Below are 17493 nucleotides of genomic sequence, written 5' to 3'. Positions count from 1 at the left end.
TACATCTAAAGCAAGGTGCAACATGAGGTAAAGGAGAACCCATAAAGAGGTTGCTGTTGTTGAAAATGAAGAGCATTTAAAAATGTGCTCTGTTTTGTATAGCTCGTCTTGCCACCTAACTCCAGGTCATAAGGAATATGTTGATCCTTATGTGTTGTAGATTCTTTTGCATGCAGGGATTTGTATCTCTTATTTTCCCCGTTCATGCACATAATAGGATAAAACAAGCACTAGCTTAGTCTATTCCTGTAATGACGTGGACTCCTGAGCCGAGCCTGTAGAAAAAGACCCAACAGGTCCTCGTCATCGGGAGGTGGATCACGGAGCTGTGGCGATTCAGGCCCAAGACAGGGGCTAACCACGGAGTCTGGTGGACAGTCTAAGGTTGAGGCAGGCGGCAGGCAGCAGAATCCGGTGAACAGTCTAAGGGTCGAGACGGGAGGCAGGCAGCAGAATCCGGGAGCAGTCCAAAGGTCAAGGCCAGAAATCAGTCCGAGGGAGACAGGACAAGGACGTCGGGGAGCAAACGGAGAGATAGGGGCAAGGAAGCAGGAACACACAGTCAGGAAAACACCAGGTCAGAACACAAGCAGGGAGCACGATATCAGGAATGTAAGCAGAACAACCAGCTTCTCCAAGGAGATGACCTGTTGCGGAGGAAAGGGTGAAGAGCAGGGACTAGGTTTAAGTAGTCCCTGCTTGATGACGTCAGATGGGTATCGTGGGAAATTCTTCCGCCACTGTCCCTTTAAGAGCCTGAGAGAGGCACACACCTAGACTGCTACCGGGTATCATGTGCTGGCGGCATTCCTCGGCGTGGAGAAGTGCGATGGCGGAGGCAGTCTCTTGCTGTCGTGGAGGAGGATGGAGCAGCCCCGAGGTCCCGATGGGTTGAGGGAACCCAGCCACGGAGTCCTGCAGCTGGCGAGTGCAACAATTCGTTATGATATGGGAGCCAGATGGCAACCCTACTGAGCCATAGCAGGTAGCAGAAATAGAGTCCTTACGGTTCTGTACTGCTGAAAAAACTGGGATTGTGCCTTGCTTTTAGTAACTGAAAAGCCCTAAGTGTTGAGAAACCTCTTATTGCACATTGTATGAAGGTACAGCAATAACAATACTCAATCCAACATGATTTCTTTCTTAATTTGTTGGGAATAAAGGTCAACAAACAAGCTGTTAGGTGAGACTTTTTTTTAGTAGTCTAATAAAAGGGTCTCATCTACAACACACAACCTTATTATTGGTTTCTGAAACCTAATTAGACCCCTCAGTTTGACTCAACCTCTGAATTTTAGGGCTTGCTCCCCTCTAAGAAGTCTCTTTTTTTTTTTTTTTTTTTTTTTTTTACTTGTGCTAGTGCAATTCATCCTGGGGAGAAAAGATGGATTTTTTTTTCCCAGACTGTGATACCTATTACTGAACCAGCATCACAATGATCCAGTGACTAAGATGAACATGAGCTTTTGAAACCACTTGGGGCACCTTCTTCGGGTACGGTAGAAATCTTAACAGGACCTTGCTGGTCTGGAAATGCACACATCCATGAGATATTTTTGCATGACTGCCACCATGATATGCAAATCTATTTCATGCATATTCACTGCGAGTATCCTGAAAACCAGACTAGCTGAGTTGAGACCCAGTTGACCTTGAGGTCTTCCTCAGTAGGAGGTGTCCAGTGAAAATGCACACTCGGTAAGACCCTAAACGCTTTGTTCAAAAAATATGCAAGCATGACTGGTTGTTTTTTTTGTTTCTTCTATTCTGTTCCTGTGGGAAAACTTCCCCACTAAACATTTCCCAAGGGTTTAGAAGGTTCCAGTGTGGTAATTTTTTTTTTCACATCCTTCTAGAAGGCAAGCATTAGGAAATGCATTTTAATGAAACCCATAAAACTGCAAACCCATTTAACTAATCTAAATACTGCATTGCTTTTCCATTAAGAAGAACTTCTTTTAATGGGGAGCAATTTTTTTATTATTATTCTAAAAGGCATTTTAAAAGACATATAAAAAGGCTATTAGTAAGTGTGCTTGTTATAGTAATATACGTGGCATTAAGGGAAGCCAGAATGTCATAAACATTGGTTATGGGAAAATAGCATCCAGTAAGCCACCGCATGAGTACTCTTGCATGGAGCAACCTGGAAGTGATAGTTTGGTTTGTTAGTCGCTTTTGCTGTTAGGTGAGAATCTGAGTACATTTGGGGTTTTCCTCCCTAGGCTCTGATCTTCTAAAGGGTTATTCCCATTTTGGGGGCTGATTCACTAAAGCTGCGTTGGGTTTGAAAGGTGCCATGGGTAACCCTTTGGAAATGAAGGTGTGTGGTAAACATTTGAGCACTGTGGCATTCATGAAGGCTGTGGGGTGCCAACCAGCACCGCGTTCATGTTCTGTGGTAACAGGATGGGGCCTCTTTTATCTCGGATCTTCCATGCTAACCAATCCTATATTACTGAGTCAAATAATACAGGACAGAAAGTGATGGCCTCTCCTGCCCTGCCAATCACCAGATCACTATTGCTCCTCCACCATACCTCCCCAGTGCCAGTTAAAATCCCATTCTCAACCTGGAATCCCCCCAAATTTGTGAGGAGAAATAGAATTGATATAACTTGGAAGTCATCATTGAGGCAGATAAGCATACCTCCTCCTGTTGGAAGGGTTGGCATAGATTGGGATCTTGGTTAGGGTTGAATGGCTTGCCATCAGTGGTTAGGTTTGAGGGATGAGGAGGTAAGATGAGGCGGTGGCGGGGGGATGGAGAGGAGGGAGGGAAGTGTGGGGTTTGTTTTTATTTTAATTTTTTTTTTGTTTAAGGATGTAACTGATGATTTCAAAGGAGCTATTGTGTTACATTGGCATATCATCCTCCTCTCTTTACACCACCTCCAGAGCAGTAGCAAAATGTTGCATGGAAAACAGCTTGTGCAAATAGGGCGAATGAGCTCATTATCCACTGGTATGCATGATTTAAGTATCCACCCCAAACCCTTAGGGGGCACTTTTCAGATGGCATTTTTCAGCAAGTAGATGCCTTCTGAAAATAATCCCCCCACCTCCCATCTCCAAGGAAAAGCACATGAGCTGTCCATAGCATGGGGAGAGGTGGTGGTACCACGAATGGGATTAGGACACCTGTGGCGCTGCCTTGGTGGCACTGAATTAGATTGGGATTAGAATGCCTGTGGCGCTGCTTTGGTGGCACTGAATTTTCAAAGAGAATCTCCATCAGAAATTTCCCTTTGAAAATGAACTTGCAGATCCATAGGAACAAAGTACTCTTGGGCTGACAAACTCTGTGGGGAAACTGAAAATGTCCTTCTTAGTGAATTATGTGCTTATTTACTCCTATGTAAATGCCCTCAGTGAACTGGGCCCTTTGAGTCTTTGGGCAAAATGCTTAGTATACTTGACCCATAGTTTCTACACCTGCTGTATTTGCCTCATTAAATTCCACAATGAAATGTAAATACAATACAATAGAATTAATTGCTATTGTCCCTCCATATGGAAACTGAACTGAGTACATTTTTATTTATTCTGCTTTTCCTTTAGTCAAAGAACCTCAGGAGTAACAAGCAGGTGATTGGATTTAGGTTTGATTCTGGTTCTCTACCGGGCTCTTGCTGCTCTCTAACTGATCACTCTGGGAGTAAGGTGAATCTTGTGAGGGGATGACACCTAGGGGCCAGACAAGAGAAGCACCAGAATCACGTCTGGAAGAAGCTGCATCATGCTCTTTTGGCCATGGAAATGTTTATGCTGGATGCCCAAGATCAAGGTGAGGCTAAAAGTGAAGGGTGGGGGATATGAAAAAACCTAAAATGAAGAAAGTTAAAAAAAACCCAAAACCCTATCTGAGCAGGACAAAGGTTTTCTTTTCTTTTCTTGCCTTTGACATACGTTTGCAGCAAGAAGACTAGTAAGAGAACTCAAGACCAATATGAACCACGCATTTAGGAGGTCCATAATTCAGAGGGCTTATAGTGAAATCTGGACATAACAAGTTAAGTGACTTGCTCAATGTTAGCAGGTGAGTGCCGAGTACAGTGGATTTTGAATTGCTATGCCTCTTACAGAACATTTTTCCTTTCTCCTCTACCCTTTGGAAGGCATCTTACTGTTCAGACACTGCCATTAATATAACTATGGTGACTCCAAGGATGTTTTAAAGGTGATGTTACTAAACTCTGTTGGGACTTGGCTGAAGTATAATTCCAAGCTACTGTCTTTCATATCTTATATGAGGACAGGAGGGTGTCAGGCTTGCTTGAAAAGAGGCCAAATGGAGTCTACACGTCTTGGGCAGCATATTCAAAGCACATTCAGAGCTAGATAGCTGGACAAGCAGGACTTATCCAGTTATCTAGCAGCTGCTGAATATCCAGTTACGTTCAGCAACTGCTAGATAGCCAGATAGGTCACTCATGCAGTTATCTGAATGCCGGATAATCACTAGTGGGCAATGGGCGGATTGGAGTGGCATTACTTATCCAGTTAAGATATTCATTCTTATCTGGTTAGACTTGCCATAGAGTAAGTCTAAATTAACAACATGCCATACTGGGTCAGACCAAGGGTCCATCAAGCCCAGCATCCTGTCTCCAACAGTGCCCAATCCAAGCTACAAGAACCTGGCAAGTTTCCAAAAACTAAATCTATCCCATGCTACTGATGCTAGTAATAGCAGTGGCTATTTTCTAAGTCAACTTGGTTAATAGTAGGTAATGGACTTCTCCTCCAAGAACTTATCCAAACCTTTTTTAAACCCAGCTACACTAACTGCACTAACCACATACCCTGGCAACAAATTCCAGAGTTTAATTGTGCGTTGAGTGAAAAAGAACTTTCTCTGATTAGTTTTAAATGTGCCCCATGCTAACTTCATGGAGTGCCCCCTAGTCTTTCTATTATCCAAAAGAGTAAATAACCGATTCACATTTACCCCTTCTAGACCTTCATGATTTTAAAGACCTCTATCATATCCCCCCCTCAGCCTTCTCTTCTCCAAGCTGAACAGTCCTAACCTCTTTAGCCTTTCCTCATAGGGAGCTGTTCCATCCCCATCATTTTGGTTACCCCTCTCTATACCTTCTCCATCACAATAATATCTTTTTGAGATGTGGCGACCAGAATTGTACACAGTATTCAAGGTGTGGTCTCACCATGGAGCGATAAGGAGGCATTATGACATTTTCCTATTTATTCATCATTCCCTTTCTAATAATTCCCAACATTCTGTTTGCTTTTTTGACTGCCGCAACACACTGAGCCGACAATTTCAATGTGTTATCCACTAGGACACATAAATCTCTTTCTTGGGTGGTAGCTCCTAATATGGAACCTAACGTTGTGTAACTATAGCATGGGTTATTTTTCCCTATATGCATCACCTTGCACTTATCCACATTTAATTTCATCTGCCATTTGGATGCCCAATTTTCCAGTCTCACAAGGTCTTCCTGCAATTTATCACAATCTGCTTGTGATTTAACTACTCTGAATAATTTTGAATCATCTACAAATTTGATTACCTCACTCGTCGTATTTCTTTCCAGATCATTTATAAATATATTGAAAAGCTCGGGTCCCAGTACAGATCCCTGAGGCACTCCACTGTCCACTCCCCTCCACTGCCCAAATTGTCCATTTATTCCTACTCTCTGTTTCCTGTCTTTTAGCCAGTTTGTAATCCATGAAAGGACATCGCCTCCTATCCCATGAATTTTTACTTTTCCTAGAAGCCTCTCATGAGTTATCTGGATATAACTTACCTGGCTAAGTAGCGCCTTCTAAACAGATATTCAGCATCGTAGCCGTGTTGCTGAATATCTTTTGTAACTTCGCCAGATAAGTCATATCTCACTAAGGTACAGGAGTGGAGTAGTAATTTAGTGGTTAGCGCAGTGAGCTACGACCCACGGAAATCAGAGTTCAAATCCTGCTGCTGCTCCTTGTGACCTTGGGCAAGTCACTTTACCTTCCATTGCCTTAGGTACACAAATTAGATTGTAAGCCCTGTGAGTTCCTTAATGTAATCTGCTTTGATGTACACTGTGAAGTGCCGAAAAGAGCAAATTAAAAATCTAAAAAAATACTTGGATAGCTTTCAAGGTTGACAGGATGGGAAAAATCTCTTTGAATAGGATAATAGTGATGAGGAATATTTATAAGCACCTTAAGGGTAGATTTTAAGACACACCAATTTTATAACAAGTGTGCATGTTATAAAATACGTGGGCCGCACAAGGGGGCGTAAAATTTACAAATTCGTGCTGGGATGAGATCAGGGATCCCTCTACCCTAACCTCCCTTTCCCTTTCCACCCCACCCTTTAACCTGCCCCCCCTTTTTTTTTTTTTACCTTTTATTCGGCCCGACCTGAAGTAACTTGTGTGCACCGGCAGAGCGAGGAATGGTGCTGTCCCGGCCCGCCCTGCCCCCTGGACCACCCCTCCCCGCCCCCGGGACCGCCTTTTCATACAGGCCTGGCTCTTGTTGCATGAGCGGCCGGGCCTCTTCTAAACTGCGCACAGTGGGCCAAATTTTAAAAGGGTTACGCGCTTTAAAAAGCCCCTTGCGCGCGCTGAGCCTATTTTGCATAGGCTCGGCGGCGCGCGCAACCCCCGGGATGCGCGTAAGTCCCAGGGCTTCGCAAAGGGGGCGTGTCGGGTGGGCGGCGCGAATTTCGGGGTGGGGCGGGAGGCATGTCGGGGGCGTGACACCGGCTCGGGGGCATGGTCGAGGCCTCTGGACCAGCCCCTGGGTCGGGTGATGGCGTGCCAGCAGCCCGCTGGCGCGCGCAGAGTTACACCTGCTTCGGGCAGGCGAACAAAAGTATGCGCGCGCGTAAGTTTATAAAATCTACCCCAGTGCGCGCAAGGCCCAACCGCGCATATAACCCCCGTTTTTTACGCGCGGGGGGGGGGGTTTAAAATCAGCCCGATAGTAGAGAGCAATCCATACACAGACAGAACCCTGCAAGCCTACAGTCATTTGCTGTCTGGCCAGACTGTTAATTCCCTTCATTTGCTGTACTGGTGCTACGCGGTTGCACAGTCAGACGGCACCGAGATTTTTTTTTTGCCTGCCTTCATTATTCCGCTTGCATAAGCAATTTGTTTTGCTAATTTCTCAGAAAGACCCAGTAACACAAATATCTGCAGCATTAGCACACGCACTCCTCTCTCCATGCCGGGATGGAAGAAGGCATCATAACATGGGACAAACTTGCTGAAAAGACAGCAGTCAGCAGCTTGGAATGACTGCTAACATAACAAGGCAGGGTCCTTTCAGCTGAATTCAGTTCAATGTTTGGAACTCTGGGTATGGAAAGTGATTCCCAGCAGCCACATTAAATCAGTTTCACTTGCCCATTCACTTTACATAATGAAAAAGAAACTTGGCTAGTGAACGGTGAACAGGCTGATCTAAGCCACCTTTTATGAGCTTTTAACACTTATCCTCATTATCCATTCAGGAACTTGTATAGGGTGTGATGCATGTAAACTCTTGTAGAACTACCCGGACCAGAACAATGCAATGTTTATTAGGGATGTGAATCGTTTTTTGACAATTTAAAATATCGTCCGATATATTTTAAATCGTCAAAAAATCGTTAGGGCCACGATACAATACCAATTCCCCCGATTTATCGTTAAAAAATCATAAATCGGGGGAAGGGGGAGGGCAGGAAAACCGGCACACTGAACCCCCCCCCCAATGCTTTAAATTACCTGGGGATCCAGCGGTGGTCCAGAACGGCGGCGGTCCGGAACGGCCCCCTCAATAGAATCGTGTTGTCTTTAGCCGGCGCCATTTTTCAAAATGGCCACCGCAAAATGGCGGCGGCCATAGACAAAAACGATTCGACGCAGGAGGTCGTTCCGGACCCCCGCTGGACTTTTGGCAAGTCTTGTGGGGGTCAGGAGGCCCCCCCCCAAGCTGGCCAAAATTTTCCTGGGAGTCCAGCGGGGTTCCGGGAGCGATTTCTTGCCGCGAATCGTTTTCCGTACGGAAAATGGCGCCGGCAGGAGATCGACTGCAGGAGGTCGTTCAGCGGGGGTTCCGGACCCCCCGCTGAACGACCTCCTGCAGTCGATCTCCTGCCGGCGCCATTTTCCATACGAAAACGATTCGCGGCAAGAAATCGCTCCCGGAACCCCGCTGGACTCCCAGGAAAATTTTGGCCAGCTTGGGGGGGCCTCCTGACCCCCACAAGACTTGCCAAAAGTCCAGCGGGGGTCCGGAACGACCTCCTGCGTCGAATCGTTTTTGTCTATGGCCGCCGCCATTTTGCGGTGGCCATTTTGAAAAATGGCGCCGGCTAAAGACAACACGATTCTATTGAGGGGGCCGTTCCGGACTGCCGCCGTTCTGGACCACCGCCGGATCCCCAGGTAATTTAAAGCATTGGGGGGGGTTCGGGAGGGTGGGGGATTTAATTTAAAGGGTCGAGGGTGGGTTTTAGGGGGGTTTAGTGTGCCGGCTCACGATTTTAACGATTTTTCACGATAGTTTACACACCCAAACGGCAACAATACGATTCCCTCCCCCTCCCAGCCGAAATCGATCGTTAAGACGATCGAGGACACGATTCACATCTCTAATGTTTATCACGCCAGACACTTCCAGGACGCACCCTGAGATTTATATAATTCAATGTGGGAGCTACTGGTCAAGTGGTCATCATGAATCAGATGATTTCCTTACCATGCCACCCCGGCATACTGCATGCATCATTCAAAAGATATTTGTCTGAGTTCTACTGCAAGCCCAGCATGCTGTGGTCTTGAACAAGGAGAAGGCAAACTAAAGGGTGATGCTGGAAAAAAAAGTCTGTAAAGGGCAAGCATTTTTAATGTCTAAGGAAATTCAACATTTTGAAGAAACATTAGAAAATAGGATGTTAAAGCCAGCCGATCAGCAGGAATTAATTAACAATTAAAACGGGCGCTGAATTTTCCAGGAGCAAATCTAAGACAGCTTCCGGGGTGAAGAACAAGCATGGTTGTATTTGGGAAAATGGGGGGCTGTGGATTTGGTGGGTGCTGTTGGAGGGTTCATGGCAGTTCTTTGCAGGCAGACGAAATGGTCACAGATTTAATTGAAGTCATTCACAAAATTGCTATGAAAGTGGAGGTGTACTCGCTAAGTTATTTCAATCAGGGATGTGCTTTCATTTGAAAACAAATATTTCTGTGGAATTAAAAAGTCTGTTTTTGGTTTGTTCCAAAAAAAAAACAAAACCATGAAAAGCGGGCCATCTGAGCTCCTGTCCTGCCGCTTCCTCGGGTCCCAGGGGCCTCCTGAAGCCCCTCTAGTCCCCCTCATCTCTCATGGGGCCTCCTTGGACTGGGCTGACTCAATCCCAGCCAGAGCCTGCCTGGGACCCTTGGCCCCCCTCACACAAAGAAGCCATCTCTGTGGGGCTCTTGATCCGTGAAGCTGTTCCTGTCCCACCAGCTTGCCAAAAAGGAATTGGAGGGAAATTACCAGTCAATAGTTGAAGAAGGGGCCAGGAGATTTTTCAGTTTTTATTATCTACTGAAAGTGCACATCTTCCAATCCACACACATTTACAAACAGAAGCAAGACAATATATTTGGAGAAACTAGGGGAGCCAAATAGGAACAAGAGGAACAGAGGAAGGAATGATACCCAGGACAAGAAACAAGCAAACTACTTTGAAGGGGGAGGGGATGATTGAAATTGTGTGTCCAATATAAATTTCTCTCTCTCTGGAGAATGGGGAGAACCAAAGCCAAGTATGTTAGCAATAAGGGTTTAGGTGAGTAGGACATAAGGGACTGTAGGCACATGATAAGATTAACTGCACATTTACATGTAAATAGAAGTTATAAGTGTGGAATGGGAGCATATAGCATGTATAAGGGTAATCTTTCAGTAAGGCATGGACATGTAAATCTGCAAAGAACAAGGTGCTTTTCAAAAACAAGGCAAATGCGTACACTGCATTTGAAAATGGAGTTGTGTGGCTCTCTGGCAGAGGCGCGTCAAGGGCCAGGAGCGAGGAAGGCAGTCCGCCCTGGGTGACGACAAGGAGGGGAGAGCCAGCAACGGTGCCACCGATCAACTTCTTGTCGTCACCCGGGAAGAAGAAACGTTCCAGCCAGGAGGCACCACGGCTGCCGGGGGATCGCGCCCTGCCCAGCAGCCCAACTAAAGGAGGCCCCATGTTGACAGGGGATCAATCCTGTATGCCTGCTAGCATGTGTGTCTGAGAAAGAGGAAGTGTCTGTGTAAGCATGTGTGTGTGTGTGTATAAGAAGGTGGGTGGGGTGTGTGTGTATGAGAGTGTGGTGGTGTGTGTGTGTGTGTATGTATAAGAAGGTGGTGGTATGTGTGTGTGTTTATGAGAGAGTGTTGTGTGTGTGTATAAGGTGGTGGTGTGTGTGTGTATGAGAGTGTGGTGGTGTGTATGTGTGTGTATGAGAGCGTACCTGTGTGCGGGGGTGAGACAGGAATCATGTGTGAGATACACAGAGGAAGGGTGTATGTGTGAGAGAGAGAGATGGAGGAAATGTCTGTGTGTATATATCTCTTTCACACACACACTCAAGCTCCCTCTGTCTCTTACTAAGTGAGTATATGTGTGAAAGACAGAGGGAGCATATTTTGTTTGTGTCGCTGCGTGTGTGTGTGTGTGTGTGTGTGTACCCCCAGTTCATCCTTAGTTTTAATTGCTGGGTGTTATTTGATGTCTGCTGTTTCCCGTCGATAGCAGGGCTGAATTAGCCATGCTGTCATGGGATCTGTCAATCAGGCCCGGGAGGCGGAGCTTGTCAAAGCAGAGAACATAGCTTTGCTCTCTGCGGCTGCGCGTGTGTTCCCGCGCAGGAAAGTAACGGAATCTCCTCAGTCTGTTTTTTCCGCGAGCGGGATTGCACACGGAGCTGATCTCTCCTCAGTTTTTAAAAACAGAATTAAAATATCAAAACCGGGGTTCAAACCCTGTCACTGTTAAAAAATTAAGGTCGGTCAAGGACGGACACGACCGCTATTATAAATGTCTCGGACGAGTCACGATCGAGACAATTGTAAGTATTGCTCTAAGATGTCATTTAGAGTATTAAAACAAAGGGCCTACAGGCTTCAGAACATCGCCTGGCCCGCTAACTTCATCGGCTCCATCAGGAAAAGGAAACTTTGCCGTCGTATCCTAAGTCCTCCACTCTAGGAGGTAAGGGAAAGGCAAAAAACAAAGGCCAGTGGGTTCTTCAAAATCCCCAGTGCCTATAGAGTGCAACATACCTCATCGGAAGTGGAATCCTCGGCGCCGAAGACCTCTGCGCCTATGGCGCCGTCTGCGCAGACTAACATACCGGCGCCGAGGACGGAGTCTGCGCGCATACAGCTTCCGGTGTGCATGGCGCAGAAGAAACCACCGTGCGGAAAGGTTACGTGCACGGCGCCGGAGAAACCTGCGCGTACGGCGCCGAATTACAAGCAACTTGTGCGCATGGCGCCGAACATATCGGCGCCGAAAACCCATGTGCGCGCCGCATAAAAAATATATGCGCATAAACCTACAAATGCGCATAAATATACTTCCGCGCACAGATATACAAGAGCGCATAAGTTGACTGTTGCTCATACCCGCGCATAACTCTACATCTGCGCGTAAACATATATCCGCGCATAAATCTAACTCAGCGCATAGTTCAAATCTGCGCATGAAAACCATGATTATTCAATCAGAAAATTAACAGCGAGCTTGAAGCGGAAACGATACCCTTCACACAGCTCTGCTCCAGACACTGAAACCACGAATACTGATACATCTTCTGATGACTATCACAAGTATTCAAGACACTCCCACCGTACTAAATTGCCAAAGAGGAGTGCTACATGGGAGATAAGTCCTTCGACTTCTAAAACCATCTCGTAAAACCACTATCTGCTCAAAAGAGAAATAGTACAAATATTTTCCTCTAACACCTCTTCAGATTCAGAAGATTAAGGAATACTTCAGTCAATAGACGACAAAAGATAAGGAAGTTCCTACAACTTCACCTCAAACAAGTATCAAACAACAACAAGACAGTCGTATGGTAATGCCCTCTCATACACGAGAAGCATTTTTTCAACTGTCTCAATCTTTAGCAGGGTTTTACGAGACGCTTCAATCATCATTCCAAATGATTAATATTGCTGATGACGATGCTACGAAACACAAAGCACAATCTAATGAAGAGCAGTCTGCAGAACCGATATCTCCCATGTTATACCAACCAACCTCGCCAACTCATATCCATGAGACATCTTTAGATTCTCTTTCAATACAAACATCCCCATCATCATCAGTGGGATGTCTCTCAGATCTGCAGGACAACATACAGGAGCCATATTCTCCTCCTGAAGACCTTACATACCCAAAATTCCTAGAAAAAATGGGTATCATTTTACATCTAGAGGTCCAAAAAGAAACAGACCCTAGGGCAGAAAAACTCGGTCTTCTAAAGATTTTTATACTCAGGTGGAACCAACTTCTCTTCCACCACAAGATATCCTGCATTCAGTCTTACAAATCCTGGAGGCCCCTTACACAATAGCAGCCATTTCCAGGAAAACAGACATAAATTTCGTGTGAAGAAAACGTCACTATACTCTCTACTACAACTGCCTCACGCATCGATTGTAGTAGAGTCAGCGATGCAAAGTTAAAAAAAAACCAAAACAAAGTTCCATACCACTTTCCCACTGGGGAAAGACAACAAATATTTAAACGAGTTTGACAGAAAAATTTACCATAACTCGATGTTAACTGCACGAATTAGGCAACATCAGTTCTACATGGTGCAGTACCTCTATGAGTGCATACAAGCTATGAAAGGTACTCATTCCTCAATGGCGGAACACATACCTCAGTCTCTTCATGACATGGAGGAATGTTCTCGACACCTCTTGAGGTCAATCTACGAAGCACATGAAACATCATCCAGGGCATCTGCAACAGCCATTGCAGCCCGCAGACTAGCATGGTTACGTTCAAGTTCGACACGTGAAGTCTTGCACAGAAAACTATCAAACCTCCCATGTACAGGAGATAACCTGTTCGGAGAGAAATTTCAGGACGCAGTAAATAAATTAAAGATGAAGCTCTAGCAGTACAACCGCTAGCATCGAATCCTATTACTCGACTACACGTCGGTAGGTGGGATCTACTCGTAGACAACCATATGCCAGAAGATCCTATAGATCTTATCAATCTTTTCATACGCAGTCATACCCTGCCTACCAGCGTCCTGCTCCACTAAACAATACCTCAAATCAAACAAGAGGTAAACCACGTAACCAGAGGCAGCGGGCACAACAGCCGACTACTGCACCAAAAGTGACGTCATCTTTTTAGTTACTCAGCCACCGCCACCACATCAAGCTCCTCCAGGCAGAATTCGTGCTTGCCTGAAAGCTTGGGAAAGAATAACATTGGATCAATGGGTTCTGGAGATAGTACGTCAAGGCTACCAACTCCAATTTCTAACAAAACCCATATTGCCTCATCTTTCCACACTCAAGATTTACAATTCCCATCCACAACTGGGGGAGGAAATTGCTTTACTTCGCAAACAACAAGCAATTCATAAATCCACCCACACTCCAATTTAGCAGCATTTTATTCCCCGTACTTCCTCATACCCAAGAAGTCAGGGGGCCTTGGACCCATACTAGACCTAAGGGAGTTGAACAAATTTCTCACCAAGGAGAAATTCAAAATGGTATCGTTGAAGTCAACTCTTCCTCTCATTCAGACCAACGATTGGATGTGCTCCATCGACCTGAAGAATGCTTACACACACATTCCAATCCATCCATCCTCGTGGCGTTATCTGTGCTTTCGCTACAGACATCAACACTACCAGTACAAAGTTCTTCCCTTTGGGCTATCTGCTGCACCCAGGGTATTCACCAAATGCATGATAGTGGTGGTGGCTCATCTCAGGAAACAAGGTATAGCCATCTTTCCATATCTGGACGATTGGCTCATAATAGCCTCCACTCAAAACGTCTTACGGGATCACCTCCATCGGGTGATACACTGTTTACAAGAACTAGGGTTAGTGATCAACTTTCAGAAATCACACCTACAACCAACTCAACAGTTGCAGTTCATAGGCGCATGCCTGGATACTACGTGCAACAGAGCATACCTTACAGTCGACAGAATATCACATTTCCGTCAACTTCTACACACCTTGAAACTTACTCAGAAGCCGTCAGCAAGACAAGTCGTGGTAATTCTGGGTCACATGGCAGTGGCGAACTTCACGGTTCCCAATACCAGGTTACACATGAGACGCCTACAGTGGGGTCAAAAGCGCCAATGGAAACAGCATTCACAACCATTGACACAGAGGGTATCGCTGACCGCAGAAATGAAAAAAGATATAGCATGGTGGCTCCTAGAATCCACCCTATCTAAAGGAGCGTTGTTCAGCCCCCCATCTCACAATGCAGTCCTAACCACAGATGCGTCTCGCAAGGGATGGGGTGCTCACCTCGAGATTTATGAAACCCAAGGGTTATGGTCACCCTCAGAACAGAATCTACAAATAAATCTATTGGAACTGAGAGCGATTCGCAATGCATTGCAAGTCTTCCAAGACCACCTGAAGGGACGCAGGGTCATGATCTACACAGACAACTAAGTAGCGATGTTTTACATCAACAAACAAGGAGGGTCCGGTTCATGGTCCCTCTGCAAGGAGACCCTGGCAATCTTCGAACATGCTCACAAGAATTGCATACATCTCCAAGCAACTTACCTACCGGGAGTTGCAAACACAAGAGCGGACAGGCTAAGTCGCATCTTTCATCCCCACGAATGGACACTCAATACAGAAGTAGTACAGGATATATTTCTGCAGTGGGGAACACCTTCCATAGATCTCTTTGCAACAGAGATCAATTCTCAAGTTCCCAAATTCTGCTCGATAAGACCAAGCCAATTCAGGATCGCTCAAGATGCCTTCCTCATTCCGTGGACGACAGGCCTTCTGTATGCCTTTCCTCCCATACCTCTCATAACAAGAACAATTCAGAAGTGTATAGCGGACAAAGCTCAACTGATACTCATAACCCCGGCCTGGCCGAGGCAGCCATGGTACAGTTTCCTGCTTCGACTATCCATCAAGGATCCAATTCTATTGTCGAATCGTCAAGATCTTCTCAACCAAGATCAAGGAACACTACTACACCCGCTACATTCATCTCTACACTTGACAGCTTGGAGATTGAAAGGCTCCTTCTAACAGAACAAGGAGTTTCCACTTCAACACAATTCATTTTGTTACAATCAAGGAAACTTTCAACCAGGAAAAATTATAGCTCATAATGGAAACGTTACTCTGCCTGGTGCACTTCCAAGGGTGTAACACCATTGGACTGTTCCCCGGAATTACTCATTGATTATCTTCATACACTATATGTCGCTGGTCTAGCAACATCATCCATCAGAGTTCACCTCAGCGCCATAGGCGCCTATCATAGACCAATCAATGACATTCCTATATCCAATCACCCATTACTGACTCGTTTCATAAAGGGTTTATCACACATTCGTCCTCCGGTATCCAAACCTCCAGTTCCATGGAACCTCAATATAGTTCTGGAACAGCTCATGCTTTTCCCATTTGAACCCATAGACTCAGCACACATGAAATACCTCACTTGGAAGGTGGTATTCCTGGTTGCAGTAACATCAGCATGAAGAGTTAGTGAGTTACAAGCTTTGGTCCATTATCCTCCATACTTGCAATTTCATCCACAAAAGGTAGTTCTACGAACTCACCCGTCCTTCCTACTGAAAGTAGTTACCCCATTCCATCTCAATCAGACAATGGAATTACCAATAATTTTCCCTAAACCTCATTCGAATGATAGGGAAAAACTACTGCACACACTAGATTGTAAAGAGCTTTAACACACTACAAAGAAAGAATGAACTCGGACTCCCGTGTTTCTCAACTCTTTGTCTCCTTTGACCCAAAGACACCTGGACTACCAGTGGCTAAACGCACCATCTCCAGTTGGATAACGCAGTGCATCAAATTCTGCTATGACAAACAGAATTTACATTTACAGTCTACTCCTAAAGCTCACCAAGTCAGAGCAGTAGCAACATCCTTAGCACACCTGAAGAATGTGCAACCCATAGACATTGCAAGGCAGCTACATGATCATCATTGCATACCTTCACATCTCATTACTGCCTTGACCAACAAGCAGCCACGGATGCGAAGATAGGGCAAGCAATACCGCAATCTCTATCCTCCTGTCCACGGTGACTGCCACACTGTCAAAGATCACGTCCAACCATCTTACTAGATAAACGAAGCTTGACCGATGTGCCGCAAATGCGCAGTAGAGACCAGCTCTACCGCGCATGTGCGGGCGAGCACGTCGGTCTCAGCCAGCGTCAGAAAGAAAAAAAATGGCGGCGTCCAGCGGCGGCGGTGGTAGCGGGCGGCGGCGGTAGCGACGGCGGTAGCGGGCGGCGTCCAGTGGCAGCAGGCGGCGGCGGCGGCGGTAGCGGGCGGCGGCGGTAGCGGCCAGTAGCGAGGGAGGGAGAAGAGAGAGAGAGGGAGGGACGGACTGAGTGGGAGGGAGGGACGGAGTGACTGAGTGGGAGGGAGGGACTGAGTGGGAGGGAGGGACTGAGTGAGGGGGAGGGACTGAGTGAGAGGGAGGGAGTGGGACTGAGGGAGAGGGGGGACTGAGTGAGAGGGAGTGGGACTGGGAGAGAGAGGGAGGGAGTGGGACTGAGGGAGAGTGAGTGGGACTGAGGGAGAGTGAGTGGGACGGAGAGGGGGGAGGAGTGACTGAGTGAGAGGGAGGGACTGAGTGAGAGGGAGGGGGGACTGAGTGAGAGGGAGGGAGTGGGACTGAGGGAGGGAGGGAGGGGGAGGGAGGGAGAGGGAGGGAGGGAGAGAGACTGAGGGAGAGGACGGAGGGAGTGGGACTGAGTGAGTGAGAGGGAGGGAGAGAGGGGGCAGGGAGTGAGTGAGACTGAGTGGGAGGGAGGGACTGAGTGAGAGGAGAGGGAGGGTGGGGAGGAGTGGGTGAGGGAGGGAGGGAGGGGGTGGTGAAGAGTGAGGGGAGAGAGAATGAGGGGGAGGTGAGAGACAGAGGGATGTAGCCCGTTTTAACGGGCTTGTATATACCATAAATGACGTGATCGGGAGCTTTGGACTCCCATGACAGCATGGCTAATTCAGCCCTGCTATCGACGGGAAAAAGCAAGTTTGCTTACCGTAAACGATGTTTCCGTAGATAGCAGGATGAATTAGCCATGCTGACCCACCCTCCTCCCTGGCAGTCACCAAGTCTTCGACTACAATACAGCTTAATCACAGACTGAGGAGATTCCGTTACTTTCCTGCGCGGGAACACATGCGCAGCCACAGAGAGCAAAGCTCTGTTCTCTGCTTTGACAAGCTCCGCCTCCCGGGCCTGATTGACAGA

The sequence above is a fragment of the Rhinatrema bivittatum genome, chromosome 5, assembly GCF_901001135.1.
Source record: "Rhinatrema bivittatum chromosome 5, aRhiBiv1.1, whole genome shotgun sequence".
Classification (NCBI taxonomy): Eukaryota; Metazoa; Chordata; class Amphibia; order Gymnophiona; family Rhinatrematidae; genus Rhinatrema; species Rhinatrema bivittatum.
The sequence above is the reverse complement of the archived record's forward strand: the minus strand, read 5'-3'. Positions refer to the sequence as shown.